The following is a 21,354-nucleotide window of genomic DNA, read 5'->3' as shown; positions in this document are numbered from 1 at the left end:
GGTCAACGCGGCACTCTCTAGCTGCCAAGAGCACTTTTTACTATGCGCACCCAACCAGAGTGACGGGAGGAGCACATTTCAGAAAACGTGCTCAGCTCGTCGAGAAAATGCGATTTAAGCAATAAAATTAAAAATGCACCTAAAACCTAAACCAAACGTTGCAGGTGGTTATTTCTTCATGCGCAGCAGTCAACGCGGCACTCTCTAGCTGCCAAGAGCACTTTTTACTATGCGCACCCAACCAGAGTGACGGGAGGAGCACATTCCAGAAAACGTGCTCAGCTCGTCGAGAAAATGCGATTTAAGCAATAAAATTAAAAATGCACCTCAAACCTAAACCAAACGTTGCAGGTGGTTATTTCTTCATATGCAGCAGTCAACGCGGCACTCTCTAGCTGCCAAGAGCACTTTTTACTATGCGCACCCAACCAGAGTGACGGGAGGAGCACATTTCAGAAAACGTGCTCAGCTCGTCGAGAAAATGCGATTTAAGCAATAAAATTAAAAATGCACCTAAAACCAAAACCAAAAGTTGCAGGTGGTTATTTATTCATGCGCAGCAGTCAACACGGCACTCTCTAGCTGCCAAGAGCACATTTTACTATGCGCACCCAACCAGAGTGCCGGGAGGAGCACATTTCAGAAAACGTGCTCAGCTCGTCGAGAAAATGCGATTTAAGCAATAAAATTAAAAATGCACCCAAAACCTAAACCACACGTTGCAGATGGTCATTTCTTTATGTGCAGTGGTCAACGCGGCACTCTCTAGCTGCCAAGAGCACTTTTTACAATGCACACCCAACCAGAGTGACGGGAGGAGCGCATTTCAGAAAACCTGCTCAGCTCGTCGAGAAAATGCGATTTAAGCAATAAATTTAAAAATGCGCCCAAAACCTAAACCAAACGTTGTAGGTGGTTATTTCTTCATGCGCAGTGGTCAACGCGGCACTCTCTAGCTGCCAAGAGCACTTTTTACTATGCGCACCCAACCAGAGCGACGGGAGGAGCACATTTCAGAAAACGTGCTCAGCTCGTCGAGAAAATGCGATTTAAGCAATAAAATTAAAAATGCACATAAAACCTAAACCAAACGCTGCAGATGGTCATTTCTTCATGCGCAGTGGTCAACGCGGCACTCTCTAGCTGCCAAGAGCACTTTTTACTATGCGCACCCAACCAGAGTGACGGGAGGAGCACATTTCAGAAAACGTGCTCAGTTCGTCGAGTAAATGCGATTTAAGCAATAAAATTAAAAATGCACCCAAAACCTAAACCAAACGTTGCAGGTGGTTATTTCTTCATGCGCAGTGGTCAACGCGGCACTCTCTAGCTGCCAAGAGCACTTTTTACTATGCGCACCCAACCAGAGTGACGGGAGGAGCGCATTTCAGAAAACGTGCTCAGCTCGTCGAGAAAATGCGATTTAAGCAATAAAATTAAAAATGCACCTAAAACCTAAACCAAAAGTTGCAGGTGGTTATTTCTTCATGTGCAGCAGTCAACGCGGCACTTTCTAGCTGCCAAGAGCACTTTTTACTATGCGCACCCAACCAGAGTGACGGGGAGGAGCACATTTCAGAAAACGTGCTCAGCTCGTCGAGAAAATGCGATTTAAGCAATAAAATTAAAAATGCACCTAAAACCTAAACCAAACGCTGCAGATGGTCATTTCTTCATGCGCAGTGGTCAACGCGGCACTCTCTAGCTGCCAAGAGCACTTTTTACTATACACACCCAACCAGAGTGACGGGAGGAGCACATTCCAGAAAACGTGCTCAGCTCGTCGAGAAAATGCGATTTAAGCAATAAAATTAAAAATGCACCCAAAACCTAAACCAAACGTTGCAGATGGTCATTTCTTCATGTGCAGTGGTCAACGCGGCACTCTCTAGCTGCCAAGAGCACTTTTTACTATGCACAATCAACCAGAGTGACGGGAGGAGCGCATTTTAGAAAACGTGCTCAGCTCGACGAGAAAATGCGATTTAAGCAATAAAATTAAAAATGCACCCAAAACCTAAACCAAACGTTGCAGGTGGTTATTTCTTCATGCGCAGTGGTCAACGCGGCACTCTCTAGCTGCCAAGAGCACTTTTTACTATGCGCACCCAACCAGAGTGACGGGAGGAGCACATTTCAGAAAACGTGCTCAGCTTGTCGAGAAAATGCGATTTAAGCAATAAAATTTAAAATGCACCTAAAACCTAAACCAAACGTTGCAGGTTGTTATTTCTTCATGCGCAGTGGTCAACGCGGCACTCTCTAGCTGCCAAGAGCACGTTTTACTATGGGCACCCAACCAGAGTGACGGGAGGAGCACATTTCAGAAAACGTGCTCAGCTCGTCGAGAAAATGCGATTTAAGCAATACAATTAAAATTGCACCTAAAACCTAAACCAAACGTTGCAGGTGGTTATTTCTTCATGCACAGTGGTCAACGCGGCACTCTCTAGCTGCCAAGAGCACTTTTTACTATGCGCACCCAACCAGAGTGACGGGAGGAGCACATTTCAGAAAACGTGCTCAGCTCGACGAGAAAATACGATTTAAGCAATACAATTAAAAATGCACCCAAAACCTAAACCAAACGTTGCAGGTGGTTATTTCTTCATGCGCAGTGGTCAACGCGGCACTCTCTAGCTGCCAAGAGCACTTTTTACTATGCGCACCCAACCAGAGTGACGGGAGGAGCACATTTCATAAAACGTGCTCAGCTCGTCGAGAAAATGCGATTTAAGCAATAAAATTAAAAATGCACCCAAAACCTAAACCAAACGTTGCAGGTGGTTATTTCTTCATGCGCAGTGGTCAACGCGGCACTCTCTAGCTGCCAAGAGCACTTTTTACTATGCGCACCCAACCAGAGTGACGGGAGGAGCACATTTCAGAAAACGTGCTCAGCTCGTCCAGAAAATGCGATTTAAGCAATAAAATTAAAAATGCGCCTAAAACCTAAACCAAACGTTGCAGATGGTCATTTCTTCATGCGCAGTGGTCAACGCGGCACTCTCTAGCTGCCAAGAGCACTTTTTACTATGCACACCCAACCAGAGTGACGGGAGGAGCACATTTCAGAAAACGTGCTCAGCTCGTCGAGAAAATGCGATTTAAGCAATAAAATTAAAAATGCACCCAAAACCTAAACCAAACGTTGCAGGGGGTTATTTCTTCATGCGCAGTGGTCAACGCGGCACTCTCTAGCTGCCAAGAGCACTTTTTACTATGCGCACCCAACCAGAGTGACGGGAGGAGCACATTTCAGAAAACGTGCTCAGCTCGTCGAGAAAATGCGATTTAAGCAATAAAATTAAAAATGCACCCAAAACCTAAACCAAACGTTGCAGGTGGTTATTTCTTCATGCGCAGTGGTCAACGCGGCACTCTCTACCTGCCAAGAGCACTTTTTACTATGCGCACCCAACCAGAGTGACGGGAGGAGCACATTTCAGAAAACGTGCTCAGCTCGTCGAGAAAATGAGATTTAAGCAATAAAATTAAAAATACACCCAAAACCTAAACCAAACGTTGCAGATGGTCATTTCTTCATATGCAGCAGTCAACGCGGCACTCTCTAGCTGCCAAGAGCACTTTTTACTATGCGCACCCAACCAGAGTGACGGGAGGAGCACATTCCAGAAAACGTGCTCAGCTCGTCGAGAAAATGCGATTTAAGCAATAAAATTAAAAATGCACCTAAAAACCTAAACCAAACGTTGCAGGTGGTTATTTCTTCATGCGCATTGGTCAACGCGGCACTCTCTAGCTGCCAAGAGCACTTTTTACTATGTGCACCCAACCAGAGTGACGGGAGGAGCACGTTTCAGAAAACGTGCTCAGCTCGTCGAGAAAATGCGATTTAAGCAATAAAATTAAAAATGCACCCAAAAGATTAAACCAAACGTTGCAGGTGGTTATTTCTTCATGCGCAGTGGTCAACGCGGCACTCTCTAGCTGCCAAGAGCACTTTTTACTATGCGCACCCAACCAGAGTGACGGGAGGAGCACATTCCAGAAAACGTGCTCAGCTCGTCGAGAAAATGCGATTTAAGCAATAAAATTAAAAATGCACCCAAAACCTAAACCAAACGTTGCAGTTGGTTATTTCTTCATGCGCAGTGGTCAACGCGGCACTCTCTAGGTGCCAAGAGCACTTTTTACTATGCGCACCCAACCAGAGTGACGGGAGGAGCACATTTCAGAAAACGTGCTCAGTTCGTCGAGAAAATGCGATTTAAGCAATAAAATTAAAAATGCACCCAAAACCTAAACCAAACGTTGCAGGTGGTTATTTCTTCATGCGCAGTGGTCAACGCGGCACTCTCTAGCTGCCAAGAGCACTTTTTACTATGCGCACCCAACCAGAGTGACGGGAGGAGCGCATTTCAGAAAACGTGCTCAGCTCGTCGAGAAAATGCGATTTAAGCAATAAAATTAAAAATGCACCTAAAACCTAAACCAAAAGTTGCAGGTGGTTATTTCTTCATGCGCAGTGGAAAACGCGGCACTCTCTAGCTGCCAAGAGCACTTTTTACTATGCGCACCCAACCAGAGTGACGGGAGGAGCACATTTCAGAAAACGTGCTCAGCTCGTCGAGAAAATGCGATTTAAGCAATAAAATTAAAAATGCACCCAAAACCTAAACCAAACGTTGCAGATGGTCATTTCTTCATGCGCAGTGGTCAACGCGGCACTCTCTAGCTGCCAAGAGCACTTTTTACTATGCACACCCAACCAGAGTGACGGGAGGAGCACATTTCAGAAAACGTGCTCAGCTCGTCGAGAAAATGCGATTTAAGCAATAAAATTAAAAATGCACCCAAAACATTAAACCAAACGTTGCAGGTGGTTATTTCTTCATGCGCAGTGGTCAACGCGGCACTCTCTAGCTGCCAAGAGCATTTTTTACTATGCGCACCCAACCAGAGTGACGGGAGGAGCACATTTCAGAAAACGTGCTCAGCTCGTCGAGAAAATGCGATTTAAGCAATAAAATTAAAAATGCACCTGTAACCTAAACCAAACGTTGCAGGTGGTTATTTCTTCATGTGCAGTGGTCAACGCGGCACTCTCTAGCTGCCAAGAGCACTTTTTACTATGCACACCCAACCAGAGTGACGGGAGGAGCGCTTTTCAGAAAACGTGCTCAGCTCGACGAGAAAATGCGATTTAAGCAATGAAATTAAAAATGCACCCAAAACCTAAACCAAACGTTGCAGGTGGTTATTTCTTCATGCGCAGTGGTCAACGCGGCACCCTCTAGCTGCCAACAGCACTTTTTACTATGCGCACCCAACCAGAGTGACGGGAGGAGCACATTTCAGAAAACGTGCTCAGCTCGTCGAGAAAATGCGATTTAAGCAATTAAATTAAAAATGCACCTAAAACCTAAACCAAAAGTTGCAGGTGGTTATTTCTTCATGCGCAGCAGTCAACACGGCACTCTCTAGCTGCCAAGAGCACTTTTTACTATGCGCACCCAACCAGAGTGACGGGAGGAGCACATATCAGAAAACGTGCTCAGCTCGTCCAGAAAATGCGATTTAAGCAATAAAATTAAAAATGCACCTAAAACCTAAACCAAACGTTGCAGATGGTCATTTCTTCATGCGCAGTGGTCAACGCGGCACTCTCTAGCTGCCAAGAGCACTTTTTACTATGCACACCCAACCAGAGTGACGGGAGGAGCACATTTCAGAAAACGTGCTCAGCTCGTCCAGACAATGCAATTTAAGCAATAAAATTAAAAATGCACCCAAAACCTAAACCAAACGTTGCAGGTGGTTATTTCTTCATGCGCAGTGGTCAACGCGGCACTCTCTATCTGCCAAGAGCACTTTTTACTATGCGACCCCAACCAGAGTGACGGGAGGAGCGCATTTCAGAAAACGTGCTCAGCTCGTCGAGAAAATGCGATTTAAGCAATAAAATTAAAAATGCACCTAAAACCTAAACCAAAAGTTGCAGGTGGTTATTTCTTCATGCGCAGCAGTCAACACGGCACTCTCTAGCTGCCAAGAGCACATTTTACTATGCGCACCCAACCAGAGTGACGGGAGGAGCACATTTCAGAAAACGTGCTCAGCTCGTCGAGAAAATGCGATTTAAGCAATAAAATTAAAAATGCACCCAAAACCTAAACCAAACGTTGCAGATGGTCATTTCTTCATGTGCAGTGATCAACGCGGCACTCTCTAGCTGCCAAGAGCACTTTTTACGATGCACACCCAACCAGAGTGACGGGAGGAGCGCATTTCAGAAAACGTGCTCAGCTCGTCGAGAAAATGCGATTTAAGCAATAAAATTAAAAATGCACCCAAAACCTAAACCAAACGTTGCAGGTGGTTATTTCTTAATGCGCAGTGGTCAAAGGCGGCACTCTCTAGCTGCCAAGAGCACTTTTTACTATTCGCACCCAACCAGAGTGACGGGAGGAGCACATTTCAGAAAACGTGCTCAGCTCGTCGAGCAAATGCGATTTAAGCAATAAAATTAAAAATGCACCTAAAACCTAAACCAAACGTTGCAGGTGGTTATTTCTTCGTGCGCAGCAGTCAACGCGGCACTCTCTAGCTGCCAAGAGCACTTTTTACTATGCGCACCCAACCAGAGTGACGGGAGGAGCACATTTCAGAAAACGTGCTCAGCTCGTCGAGTAAATGCAATTTAAGCAATAAAATTAAAAATGCACCCAAAACCTAAACCAAACGTTGCAGGTGGTTATTTCTTCATGCGCAGTGGTCAACGCGGCACTCTCTAGCTGCCAAGAGCACTTTTTACTATGCGCACCCAACCAGAGTGACGGGAGGAGCACATTTCAGAAAACGTGCTCAGCTCGTCCAGAAAATGCAATTTAAGCAATAAAATTAAAAATGCACCTAAAACCTAAACCAAACGTTGCAGATGGTCATTTCTTCATGCGCAGTGGTCAACGCGGCACTCTCTAGCTGCCAAGAGCACTTTTTACTATGCACACAAAACCAGAGTGACGGGAGGAGCACATTTCAGAAAACGTGCTCAGCTCGTCGAGAAAATGCGATTTAAGCAATAAAATTAAAAATGCACCCAAAACCTAAACCAAACGTTGCAGGTGGTTATTTCTTCGTGCGCAGCAGTCAACGCGGCACTCTCTAGCTGCCAAGAGCACTTTTTACTATGCGCACCCAACCAGAGTGACGGGAGGATCACATTTCAGAAAACGTGCTCAGCTCGTCGGGAAAATGCGATTTAAGCAATAAAATCAAAAATGCACCTAAAACCTAAACCAAACGTTGCAGATGGTCATTTCTTCATGCGCAGTGGTCAACGCGGCACTCTCTAGCTGCCAAGAGCACTTTTTACTATGCACACAAAACCAGAGTGACGGGAGGAGCACATTTCAGAAAACGTGCTCAGCTCGTCGAGAAAATGCGATTTAAGCAATAAAATTAAAAATGCACCCAAAACCTAAACCAAACGTTGCAGGTGGTTATTTCTTCGTGCGCAGCAGTCAACGCGGCACTCTCTAGCTGCCAAGGGCACTTTTTACTATGCGCACCCAACCAGAGTGACGGGAGGAGCACATTTCAGAAAACGTGCTCAGCTCGTCGAGTAAATGCAATTTAAGCAATAAAATTAAAAATGCACCCAAAACCTAAACCAAACGTTGCAGGTGGTTATTTCTTCATGCGCAGTGGTCAACGCGGCAATCTCTAGCTGCCAAGAGCACTTTTTACTATGCGCACCCAACCAGAGTGACGGGAGGAGCACATTTCAGAAAACGTGCTCAGCTCGTCGAGAAAATGCGATTTAAGCAATAAAATTAAAAATGCACCTAAAACCTAAACCAAACCTTGCAGGTGGTTATTTCTTCATGCGCAGCAGTCAACGCGGCACTCTCTAGCTGCCAAGAGCACTTTTTATTATGCGCACCCAACCAGAGTGACGGGAGGAGCACATTTCAGAAAACGTGCTCAGCTCGTCGAGAAAATGCGATTTAAGCAATAAAATTAAAAATGCACCTAAAACCTAAACCAAACGTTGCAGGTGGTTATTTCTTCATATGCAGCAGTCAACGCTGCACTCTCTAGCTGCCAAGAGCACTTTTTACTATGCGCACCCAACCAGAGTGACGTGAGGAGCACATTTCAGAAAACGTGCTCAACTCGTCGAGAAAATGCGATTTAAGCAATAAAATTAAAAATGCACCCAAAACCGAAACCAAACGTTGCAGATGGTCATTTCTTCATGCGCAGTGGTTAACGCGGCACTCTCTAGCTGCCAAGAGCACTTTTTACTATGCGCACCCAACCAGAGTGACGGGAGGAGCACATTTCAGAAAACGTGCTCAGCTCGTCGAGAAAATGCGATTTAAGCAATAAATTTAAAAATGCACCTAAAACCTAAACCAAACGTTGCAGGTGGTTATTTCTGCATGCGCAGTGGTCAACGCGGCACTCTAGCTGCCAAGAGCACTTTTTACTATGCGCACCAATCCAGAGTGACGGGAGGAGCACATTTCAGAAAACGTGCTCAGCTCGTCGAGAAAATGCGATTTAAGCAATAAAATTAAAAATGCACCTAAAACCTAAACCAAACATTGCAGGTGGTTATTTCTTCATGCGCAGTGGTCAACGCGGCACTCTCTAGCTGCCAAGAGCACTTTTTACTATGCGCACCCAACCAGAGTGACGGGAGGAGCGCATTTCAGAAAACGTGCTCAGCTCGTCGAGAAAATGCGATTTAAGCAATAAAATTAAAAATGCACCTAAAACCTAAACCAAAAGTTGCAGGTGGTTATTTCTTCATGCGCAGCAGTCAACACGGCACTCTCTAGCTGCCAAGAGCACTTTTTACTATGCGCACCCAACCAGAGTGACGGGAGGAGCACATTTCAGAAAACGTGCTCAGCTCGTCGAGAAAATGCGATTTAAGCAATAAAATTAAAAATGCACCCAAAACCTAAACCAAACGTTGCAGATGGTCATTTCTTCATGTGCAGTGGTCAACGCGGCACTCTCTAGCTGCCAAGAGCACTTTTTACTATGCACACCCAACCAGAGTGACGGGAGGAGCGCATTTCAGAAAACGTGCTCAGCTCGTCGAGAAAATGCGATTTAAGCAATAAAATTAAAAATGCACCCAAAACCTAAACCAAACGTTGCAGGTGGTTATTTCTTCATGCGCAGTGGTCAACGCGGCACTCTCTAGCTGCCAAGAGCACTTTTTACTATGCGCACCCAACCAGAGTGACGGGAGGAGCACATTTCAGAAAACGTGCTCAGCTCGTCGAGAAAATGCGATTTAAGCAATAAAATTAAAAATACACCTAAAACCTAAACCAAACGTTGCAGGTGGTTATTTCTTCATGCGCAGCAGTCAACGCGGCACTCTCTAGCTGCCAAGAGCACTTCTTACTATGCGCACCCAACCAGAGTGACGGGAGGAGCACATTTCAGAAAACGTGCTCAGCTCGTCGAGAAAATGCGATTTAAGCAATAAAATTAAAAATGCACCTAAAACCTAAACCAAAGGTTGCAGGTGGTTATTTCTTCGTGCGCAGCAGTCAACGCGGCACTCTCTAGCTGCCAAGAGCACTTTTTACTATGCGCACCCAACCAGAGTGACGGGAGGAGCACATTCCAGAAAACGTGCTCAGCTCGTCGAGAAAATGCGATTTAAGCAATAAAATTAAAAATGCACCCAAAACCTAAACCAAACGTTGCAGATGGTCATTTCTTCATGCGCAGTGGTCAACGCGGCACTCTCTAGCTGCCAAGAGCAATTTTTACTATGCAGACCCAACCAGAGTGACGGGAGGAGCACATTTCAGAAAACGTGCTCAGCTCGTTGAGAAAATGCGATTTAATCAATAAAATTAAAAATGCACCCAAAACCTAAACCAAACGTTGCAGGTGGTTATTTCTTTATGCGCAGTGGTCAACGCGGCACTCTCTAGCTGCCAAGAGCACTTTTTACTATACACACCCAACCAGAGTGACGGGAGGAGCACATTCCAGAAAACGTGCTCAGCTCGTCGAGAAAATGCGATTTAAGCAATAAAATTAAAAATGCACCCAAAACCTAAACCAAACGTTGCAGGTGGTTATTTCTTCATGTGCAGTGGTCAACGCGGCACTCTCTAGCTGCCAAGAGCACTTTTTACTATGCGCACCCACCCAGAGTGACGGGAGGAGCACATTTCAGAAAACGTGCTCAGCTCGTCGAGAAAATGCGATTTAAGCAATAAAATTAAAAATGCACCTAAAACCTAAACCAAACGTTGCAGATGGTCATTTCTTCATGCGCAGTGGTCAACGCGGCACTCCCTAGCTGCCAAGAGCACTTTTTACTATGCATACCCAACCAGAGTGACGGGAGGAGCGCATTTTAGAAAACGTGCTCAGCTCGACGAGAAAATGCGATTTAAGCAATAAAATTAAAAATGCACCCAAAACCTAAACCAAACGTTGCAGGAGGTTATTTCTTCATGCGCAGTGGTCAACGCGGCACTCTCTAGCTGCCAAGAGCACTTTTTACTATGCGCACCCAACCAGAGTGACGGGAGGAGCACATTTCAGAAAACGTGCTCAGCTCGTCCAGAAAATGCGATTTAAGCAATAAAATTAAAAATGCACCTAAAACCTAAACCAAACGTTGCAGATGGTCATTTCTTCATGCGCAGTGGTCAACGCGGCACTCTCTAGCTGCCAAGAGCACTTTTTACTATGCACACCCAACCAGAGTGACGGGAGGAGCACATTTCAGAAAACGTGCTCAGCTCGTCCAGACAATGCAATTTAAGCAATAAAATTAAAAATGCACCCAAAACCTAAACCAAACGTTGCAGGTGGTTATTTCTTCATGCGCAGTGGTCAACGCGGCACTCTCTAGCTGCCAAGAGCACTTTTTACTATGCGACCCCAACCAGAGTGACGGGAGGAGCGCATTTCAGAAAACGTGCTCAGCTCGTCGAGAAAATGCGATTTAAGCAATAAAATTAAAAATGCACCTAAAACCTAAACCAAAAGTTGCAGGTGGTTATTTCTTCATGCGCAGCAGTCAACACGGCACTCTCTAGCTGCCAAGAGCACATTTTACTATGCGCACCCAACCAGAGTGACGGGAGGAACACATTTCAGAAAACGTGCTCAGCTCGTCGAGAAAATGCGATTTAAGCAATAAAATTAAAAATGCACCCAAAACCTAAACCAAACGTTGCAGATGGTCATTTCTTCATGTGCAGTGATCAACGCGGCACTCTCTAGCTGCCAAGAGCACTTTTTACGATGCACACCCAACCAGAGTGACGGGAGGAGCGCATTAAAGAAAACGTGCTCAGCTCGTCGAGAAAATGCGATTTAAGCAATAAAATTAAAAATGCACCCAAAACCTAAACCAAACGTTGCAGGTGGTTATTTCTTAATGCGCAGTGGTCAAAGGCGGCACTCTCTAGCTGCCAAGAGCACTTTTTACTATTCGCACCCAACCAGAGTGACGGGAGGAGCACATTTCAGAAAACGTGCTCAGCTCGTCGAGCAAATGCGATTTAAGCAATAAAATTAAAAATGCACCTAAAACCTAAACCAAACGTTGCAGGTGGTTATTTCTTCGTGCGCAGCAGTCAACGCGGCACTCTCTAGCTGCCAAGAGCACTTTTTACTATGCGCACCCAACCAGAGTGACGGGAGGAGCACATTTCAGAAAACGTGCTCAGCTCGTCCAGAAAATGCGATTTAAGCAATAAAATTAAAAATGCACCTAAAACCTAAACCAAACGTTGCAGATGGTCATTTCTTCATGCGCAGTGGTCAACGCGGCACTCTCTAGCTGCCAAGAGCACTTTTTACTATGCACACATAACCAGAGTGACGGGAGGAGCACATTTCAGAAAACGTGCTCAGCTCGTCGAGAAAATGCGATTTAAGCAATAAAATTAAAAATGCACCCAAAACCTAAACCAAACGTTGCAGGTGGTTATTTCTTTGTGCGCAGCAGTCAACGCGGCACTCTCTAGCTGCCAAGAGCACTTTTTACTATGCGCACCCAACCAGAGTGACGGGAGGAGCACATTTCAGAAAACGTGCTCAGCTCGTCGAGTAAATGCAATTTAAGCAATAAAATTAAAAATGCACCCAAAACCTAAACCAAACGTTGCAGGTGGTTATTTCTTCATGCGCAGTTGTCAACGCGGCACTCTCTAGCTGCCAAGAGTACTTTTTACTATGCGCACCCAACCAGAGAGACGGGAGGAGCGCATTTCAGAAAACGTGCTCAGCTCGACGAGAAAATGCGATTTTAGCAATAAAATTAAAAATGTACCCAAAACCTAAACCAAACGTTGCAGGTGGTTATTTCTTAATGCGCAGTGGTCAACGCGGCACTCTCTAGCTGCCAAGAGCACTTTTTACTATTCGCACCCAACCAGAGTGACGGGAGGAGCACATTTCAGAAAACGTGCTCAGCTCGTCGAGAAAATGCGATTTAAGCAATAAAATTAAAAATGCACCTAAAACCTAAACCAAACGTTATAGGTGGTTATTTCTTCATGCGCAGCAGTCAACGCGGCACTCTCTAGCTGCCAAGAGCACTTTTTACTATGCGCACCCAACCAGAGTGACGGGAGGAGCACATTTCAGAAAACGTGCTCAGCTCGTCGAGAAAATGCCATTTAAGCCGTACAATTAAAAATGCACCAAAAACCTAAACCAAACGTTGCAGGTGGTTATTTCTTCATGCGCAGCAGTCAACACGGCACTCTCTAGCTGCCAAGAGCACTTTTTACTATGCGCACCCAACCAGAGTGACGGGAGGAGCACATTTCAGAAAACGTGCTCAGCTCGTCGAGAAAATGCGATTTAAGCAATAAAATTAAAAATGCACCTAAAACCCAAACCAAACGTTGCAGGTGGTTATTTCTTCATGCGCAGTGGTCAACGCGGCACTCTCTAGCTGCCAAGAGCACTTTTTACTATGCGCACCCAACCAGAGTGACGGGAGGAGCACATTTCAGAAAACGTGCTCAGCTCGTCTAGAAAATGCGATTTAAGCAATAAAATTAAAAATGCACCCAAAACCTAAACCAAACGTTGCAGATGGTCATTTCTTCATGCGCAGTGGTCAACGCGGCACTCTCTAGCTGCCAAGAGCACTTTTTACTATGCGCACCCAACCAGAGTGACGGGAGGACCACATTTCAGAAAACGTGCTCAGCTCGTCGAGAAAATGCGATTTAAGCAATAAAATTAAAAATGCACCCAAAACCTAAACCAAACGTTGCAGGTGGTTATTTCTTCATGCGCAGCAGTCAACGCGGCACTCTCTAGCTGCCAAGAGCACTTTTTACTATGCGCACCCAACCAGAGTGACGGAAGGAGCACATTTCAGAAAACGTGCTCAGCTCGTCGAGAAAATGCGATTTAAGCAATGAAATTAAAAATGCACCCAAAACCTAAACCAAACGTTGCAGGTGGTTATTTCTTCATGCGCAGTGGTCAACGCGGCACTCTCTAGCTGCCAAGAGCACTTTTTACTATGCGCACCCAACCAGAGTGACGGGAGGAGCACTTTTCAGAAAACGTGCTCAGCTCGTCGAGAAAATGCGAATTAAGCAATAAAATTAAAAATGCACCCAAAACCTAAACCAAACGTTGCAGATGGTCCTTTCTTCATGCGCAGTGGTCAACGCGGCACTCTCTAGCTGCCAAGAGCACTTTTTACTATGCGCACCCAACCAGAGTGACGGGAGGAGCACATTTCAGAAAACGTGCTCAGCTCGTCGAGAAAATGCGATTTAAGCAATAAAATTAAAAATGCACCTAAAACCCAAACCAAACGTTGCAGGTGGTTATTTCTTCATGCGCAGTGGTCAACGCGGCACTCTCTAGCTGCCAAGAGCACTTTTTACTATGCGCACCCAACCAGAGTGACGGGAGGAGCACATTTCAGAAAATGTGCTCAGCTCGTCGAGAAAATGCCATTTAAGCCGTACAATTAAAAATGCACCTAAAACCTAAACCAAACGTTGCAGGTGGTTGTTTCTTCATGCGCAGTGGTCAACGTGGCACTCTCTAGCTCCCAAGAGCACTTTTTACTATGCGCACCCAACCAGAGTGACGGGAGGACCACATTTCAGAAAACGTGCTCAGCTCGTCGAGAAAATGCGATTTAAGCAATAAAATTAAAAATGCACCCAAAACCTAAACCAAACGTTGCAGGTGGTTATTTCTTCATGCGCAGCAGTCAACGCGGCACTCTCTAGCTGCCAAGAGCACTTTTTACTATGCGCACCCAACCAGAGTGACGGGAGAAGCACATTTCAGAAAACGTGCTCAGCTCGTCGAGAAAATGCGATTTAAGCAATGAAATTAAAAATGCACCCAAAACCTAAACCAAACGTTGCAGGTGGTTATTTCTTCATGCGCCGTGGTCAACGCGGCACTCTCTAGCTGCCAAGAGCACTTTTTACTAGGCGCACCCAACCAGAGTGACGGGAGGAGCACTTTTCAGAAAACGTGCTCAGCTCGTCGAGAAAATGCGAATTAAGCAATAAAATTAAAAATGCACCCAAAACCTAAACCAAACGTTGCAGATGGTCATTTCTTCATGCGCAGTGGTCAACGCGGCACTCTCTAGCTGCCAAGAGCACTTATTACTATGCGCACCCAACCAGAGTGACGGGAGGAGCACATTTCAGAAAACGTGCTCAGCTCGTCGAGAAAATGCGATTTAAGCAATAAACTTAAAAATGCACCTAAAACCCAAACCAAACGTTGCAGGTGGTTATTTCTTCATGCGCAGTGGTCAACGCGGCACTCTCTAGCTGCCAAGAGCACTTTTTACTATGCGCACCCAACCAGAGTGACGGGAGGAGCACATTTCAGAAAAGTGCTCAGCTCGTCGAGAAAATGCGATTTAAGCAATAAAATAAAAAATGCACCTAAAACCTAAACCAAACGTTGCAGGTGGTTATTTCTTCATGCGCAGTGGTCAACGCGGCACTCTCTAGCTGCCAAGAGCACTTTTTACTATGCGCACCCAACCAGAGTGACGGGAGGAGCACATTTCAGAAAACGTGCTCAGCTCGTTGAGAAAATGCGATTTAAGCAATAAAATTAAAAATGCACCTAAAACCTAAACCAAACGTTGCAGGTGGTTATTTCTTCATGCGCAGTGGTCAACGCGGCACTCTCTCGCTGCCAAGAGCACTTTTTACTATGCGCACCCAACCAGAGTGACGGGAGGACCACATTTCAGAAAACGTGCTCAGCTCATCGAGAAAATGCGATTTAAGCAATAAAATTAAAAATGCACCTAAAACCTAAACCAAACGTTGCAGGTGGTTATTTCTTCATGCGCAGTGGTCAACGCGGCACTCTCTAGCTGCCAAGAGCACTTTTTACTATGCGCACCCAACCAGAGTGACGGGAGGAGCACATTTCAGAAAACGTGCTCAGCTCGTCGAGAAAATGCGATTTAAGCAATAAAATTAAAAATGCACCTAAAACCTAAACCAAACGTTGCAGGTGGTTATTTCTTCGTGCGCAGCAGTCAACGCGGCACTCTCTAGCTGCCAAGAGCACTTTTTACTATGCGCACCCAACCAGAGTGACGGGAGGAGCACATTTCAGAAAACGTGCTCAGCTCGTCGAGTAAATGTGATTTAAGCAATAAAATTAAAAATGCACCCAAAACCTAAACCAAACGTTGCAGGTGGTTATTTCTTCATGCGCAGTGGTCAACGCGGCACTCTCTAGCTGCCAAGAGCACTTTTTACTATGCGCACCCAACCAGAGTGACGGGAGGAGCACATTTCAGAAAACGTGCTCAACTCGTCCAGAAAATGCGATTTAAGCAATAAAATTAAAAATGCACCTAAAACCTAAACCAAACGTTGCAGATGGTCATTTCTTCATGCGCAGTGGTCAACGCGGCACTCTCTAGCTGCCAAGAGCACTTTTTACTATGCACACCCAACCAGAGTGACGGGAGGAGCACATTTCAGAAAACGTGCTAAGCTCGTCCAGACAATGCGATTTAAGCAATAAAATTAAAAATGCACCCAAAACCTAAACCAAACGTTGCAGGTGGTTATTTCTTAATGCGCAGTGGTCAACGCGGCACTCTCTAGCTGCCAAGAGCACTTTTTACTATGCGCACCCAACCAGAGTGACGGGAGGAGCGCATTTCAGAAAACGTGCTCAGCTCGTCGAGAAAATGCGATTTAAGCAATAAAATTAAAAATGCACCTAAAGCCTAAACCAAACGTTGCAGGTGGTTATTTCTTCATGCGCAGCAGTCAACGCGGCACTCTCTAGCTGCCAAGAGCACTTTTTACTATGCGCACCCAACCAGAGTGACGGGAGGAGCACATTTCAGAAAACGTGCTCAGCTCGTCGAGAAAATGCGATTTAAGCAATAAAATTAAAAATGCACCCAAAACCTAAACCAAACGTTGCAGGTGGTTATTTCTTCATATGCAGCAGTCAACGCGGCACTCTCTAGCTGCCAAGAGCACTTTTTACTATGCGCACCAAACCAGAGTGACGGGAGGAGCACATTTCAGAAAACGTGCTCAGCTCGTCGAGAAAATGCGATTTAAGCAATAAAATAAAAAATGCACCTAAAACCTAAACCAAACGTTGCAGGTGGATATTTCTTCATGCGCAGTGGTCAACGCGGCACTCTCTAGCTGCCAAGAGCACTTTTTACTATGCGCACCCAACCAGAGTGACGGGAGGAGCACATTTCAGAAAACGTGCTCAGCTCGTCGAGAAAATGCGATTTAAGCAATAAAATTTAAAATGCACCTAAAACCTAAACCAAACGTTGCAGGTTGTTATTTCTTCATGCGCAGTGGTCAACGCGGCACTCTCTAGCTGCCAAGAGCACTTTTTACTATGTGCACCCAACCAGAGTGACGGGAGGAGCACATTTCAGAAAACGTGCTCAGCTCGTCGAGAAAATGCGATTTAAGCAATAAAATTAAAAATGCACCCAAAACATTAAACCAAACGTTGCAGGTGGTTATTTCTTCATGCGCAGTCTTCAACGCGGCACTCTCTAGCTGCCAAGAGCATTTTTTACTATGCGCACCCAACCAGAGTGACGGGAGGAGCACATTTCAGAAAACGTGCTCAGCTCGTCGAGAAAATGCGATTTAAGCAATAAAATTAAAAATGCACCTAAAACCTAAACCAAATGTTGCAGGTGGTTATTTCTTCATGCCCAGTGGTCAACGCGGCACTCTCTAGCTGCCAAGAGCACTTTTTACTATGCGCACCCAACCAGAGTGACGGGAGGCGCACATTTCAGAAAACGTGCTCAGCTCGTCGAGAAAATGCGATTTAAGCAATAAAATTAAAAATGCACCTAAAACCTAAACTAAACGTTGGAGGTGGTTATTTCTTCGTGCGCAGCAGTCAACGCGGCACTCTCTAGCTGCCAAGAGCACTTTTTACTATGCGTACCCAACCAGAGTGACGGGAGGAGCACATTTCAGAAAACGTGCTCAGCTCGTCGAGAAAATGCGATTTAAGCAATAAAATTAAAAATGCACCCAAAACCTAAACCAAACGTTGCAGATGGTCATTTCTTCATGTGCAGTGGTCAACGCGGCACTCTCTAGCTGCCAAGAGCACTTTTTACTATGCACACCCAACCAGAGTGACGGGAGGAGCGCATTTCAGAAAACGTGCTCAGCTCGTCGAGAAAATGCGATTTAAGCAATAAAATTAAAAATGCACCCAAAACCTAAACCAAACGTTGCAGATGGTCATTTCTTCATGTGCAGTGGTCAACGCGGCACTCTCTAGCTGCCAAGAGCACTTTTTACTATGCGCACCCAGCCAGAGTGACGGGAGGAGCACATTTTAGAATACGTGCTCAGCTCGTTTAGAAAATGCGATTTAAGCAATAAAATTAAAAATGCACCCAAAACCTAAACCAAACGTTGCAGGTGGTTATTTCTTCATGCGCAGTGGTCAACGCGGCACTCTCTAGCTGCCAAGAGCACTTTTTACTATGCACACCCAACCAGAGTGACGGGAGGAGCGCATTTCAGAAAACGTGCTCAGCTCGACGAGAAAATGCGATTTAAGCAATAAAATTAAAAATGCACCCAAAACCTAAACCAAACGTTGCAGGTGGTTATTTGTTCATGCGCAGTGGTCAACGCGGCACTCTCTAGCTGCCAAGAGCACTTTTTCGATGCACACCCAACCAGAGAGACGGGAGGAGCGCATTTCAGAAAACGTGCTCAGCTCGACGAGAAAATGCGATTTAAGCAATAAAATAAAAAATGCACCCAAAACCTCTAACCAAACGTTGCAGGTGGTTATTTCTTCATGCGCAGTGGTCAACGCGGCACTCTCTAGCTGCCAAGAGCACTTTTTACTATGCGCACCCAACCAGAGTGACGGGAGGAGCACATTTCAGAAAACGTGCTCAGCTCGTCGAGAAAATGCGATTTAAGCAATAAAATTAAAAATGCACCCAAAACCTAAACCAAACGTTGCAGGTGGTTATTTCTTCATGCGCAGTGGTCAACGCGGCACTCGCTAGCTGCCAAGAGCACTTTTTACTATGCGCACCCAACCAGAGTGACGGGAGGAGCACATTTCAGAAAACGTGCTCAGCTCGTCCAGAAAATGCGATTTAAGCAATAAAATTAAAAATGCACCTAAAACCTAAACCAAACGTTGCAGATGGTCATTTCTTCATGCGCAGTGGTCAACGCGGCACTCTCTAGCTGCCAAGAGCACTTTTTACTATGCACACCCAACCAGATTGACGGGAGGAGCACATTTCAGAAAACGTGCTCAGCTCGTCCAGACAATGCGATTTAAGCAATAAAATTAAAAATGCACCCAAAACCTAAACCAAACGTTGCAGGTGGTTATTTCTTCATGCGCAGTGGTCAACGCGGCACTCTCTAGCTGCCAAGAGCACTTTTTACTATGCGCACCCAACCAGAGTGACGGGAGGAGCGCATTTTAGAAAACGTGCTCAGCTCGTCGAGAAAATGCGATTTAAGCAATAAAATTAAAAATGCACCTAAAACCTAAACCAAAAGTTGCAGGTGGTTATTTCTTCATGCGCAGCAGTCAACACGGCACTCTCTAGCTGCCAAGAGCACTTTTTACTATGCGCACCCAACCAGAGTGACGGGAGGAGCACATTTCAGAAAACGTGCTCAGCTCGTCGAGAAAATGCGATTTAAGCAATAAAATTGAAAATGCACCTAAAAACCTAAACCAAACGTTGCAGGTGGTTATTTCTTCATGCGCATTGGTCAACGCGGCACTCTCTAGCTGCCAAGAGCACTTTTTACTATGTGCACCCAACCAGAGTGACGTGAGGAGTACATTTCAGAAAACGTGCTCAACTCGTCGAGAAAATGCGATTTAAGCAATAAAATTAAAAATGCACCCAAAACCTAAACCAAACGTTGCAGGTGGTTATTTCTTCATGCGCAGTGGTCAACGCGGCACTCTCTAGCTGCCAAGCGCACTTTTTACTATGCGCACCCAACCAGAGTGACGGGAGGAGCACATTTCAGAAAACGTGCTCAGCTCGTCGAGAATATGCGATTTAAGCAATAAAATTAAAAATGTACCTAAAAACCTAAACCAAACGTTGCAGGTGGTTATTTCTTCATGCGCAGCAGTCAACGCGGCACTCTCTAGCTGCCAGGAGCACTTTTTACTATGCGCACCCAACCAGAGTGACGGGAGGAGCACATTTCAGAAAACGTGCTCAGCTCGTCCAGAAAATGCTATTTAAGCAATAAAATAAAAAATGCAACTAAAACCTAAACCAAACGTTGCAGATGGTCATTTCTTCATGCGCAGTGGTCAACGCGGCACTCTCTAGCTGCCAAGAGCACTTTTTACTATGCGCACCCAACCAGAGTGACGGGAGGAGCACATTTCAGAAAACGTGCTCAGCTCGTCGAGAAAATGCGATTTAAACAATAAAATTTAAAATGCACCTAAAACCTAAACCAAACGTTGCAGGTGGTTATTTTTTCATGCGAAGTGGTCAACGCGGCACTCTCTAGCTGCCAAGAGCACTTTTTACTATGCGCACCCAACCAGAGTGACGGGAGGAGCACATTTCAGAAAACGTGCTCAGCTCGTCGAGAAAATGCGATTTAAGCAATAAAATTAAAAATGCACCCAAAACCTAAACCAAACGTTGCAGATGGTCATTTCTTCATGCGCAGTGGTCAACGCGGCACTCTCTAGCTGCCAAGAGCACTTTTTACTATGCACACCCAACCAGAGTGACGGGAGGAGCACATTTCAGAAAACGTGCTCAGCTCGTCCAGAAAATGCTATTTAAGCAATAAAATAAAAAATGCAACTAAAACCTAAACCAAACGATGCAAATGGTCATTTCTTCATGCGCAGTGGTCAACGCGGCACTCTCTAGCTGCCAAGAGCACTTTTTACTATGCGCACCCAACCAGAGTTACGGGAGGAGCACATTTCAGAAAACGTGCTCAGCTCGTCGAGAAAATGCGATTTAAGCAATAAAATTAAAAATGCACCCAAAACCTAAACCAAACGTTGCAGGTGGTTATTTCTTCATGCGCAGCAGTCAACGCGGCACTCTCTAGCTGCCAAGAGCACTTTTTACTATGCGCACCCAACCAGAGTGACGGGAGGAGCACATTTCAGAAAACGTGCTCAGCTCGTCCAGAAAATGCTATTTAAGCAATAAAATAAAAAATGCAACTAAAACCTAAACCAAACGTTGCAGATGGTCATTTCTTCATGCGCAGTGGTCAACGCGGCACTCTCTAGCTGCCAAGAGCACTTTTTACTATGCGCACCCAACCAGTGACGGGAGGAGCACATTTCAGAAAACGTGCTCAGCTCGTCGAGAAAATGCGATTTAAGCAATAAAATTAAAAATGCAACTAAAACCTAAACCAAACGTTGCAGATGGTCATTTCTTCATGCGCAGTGGTCAACGCGGCACTCTCTAGCTGCCAAGAGCACTTTTTACTATGCGCACTCAACCAGAGTGACGGGAGGAGCACATTTCAGAAAACGTGCTCAGCTCGTCGAGAAAATGCGATTTAAGCAATAAAATAAAAAATGCACCTAAAACCTAAACCAAACGCTGCAGATGGTCATTTCTTCATGTGCAGTGGTCAACGCGGCACTCTCTAGCTGCCAAGAGCACTTTTTACTATGCACACCCAACCAGAGTGACGGGAGGAGCACATTTCAGAAAACGTGCTCAGCTCGTCGAGAAAATGCGATTTAAGCAATAAAATTAAAAATGCACCCAAAACCTAAACCAAACGTTGCAGGTGGTTATTTCTTCATGCGCAGCAGTCAACGCGGCACTCTCTAGCTGCCAAGAGC

The sequence above is a fragment of the Syngnathus scovelli genome, chromosome 18 (genome assembly GCF_024217435.2).
Source record: "Syngnathus scovelli strain Florida chromosome 18, RoL_Ssco_1.2, whole genome shotgun sequence".
Taxonomy (NCBI): Eukaryota; Metazoa; Chordata; class Actinopteri; order Syngnathiformes; family Syngnathidae; genus Syngnathus; species Syngnathus scovelli.
The sequence above is the reverse complement of the archived record's forward strand: the minus strand, read 5'-3'. Positions refer to the sequence as shown.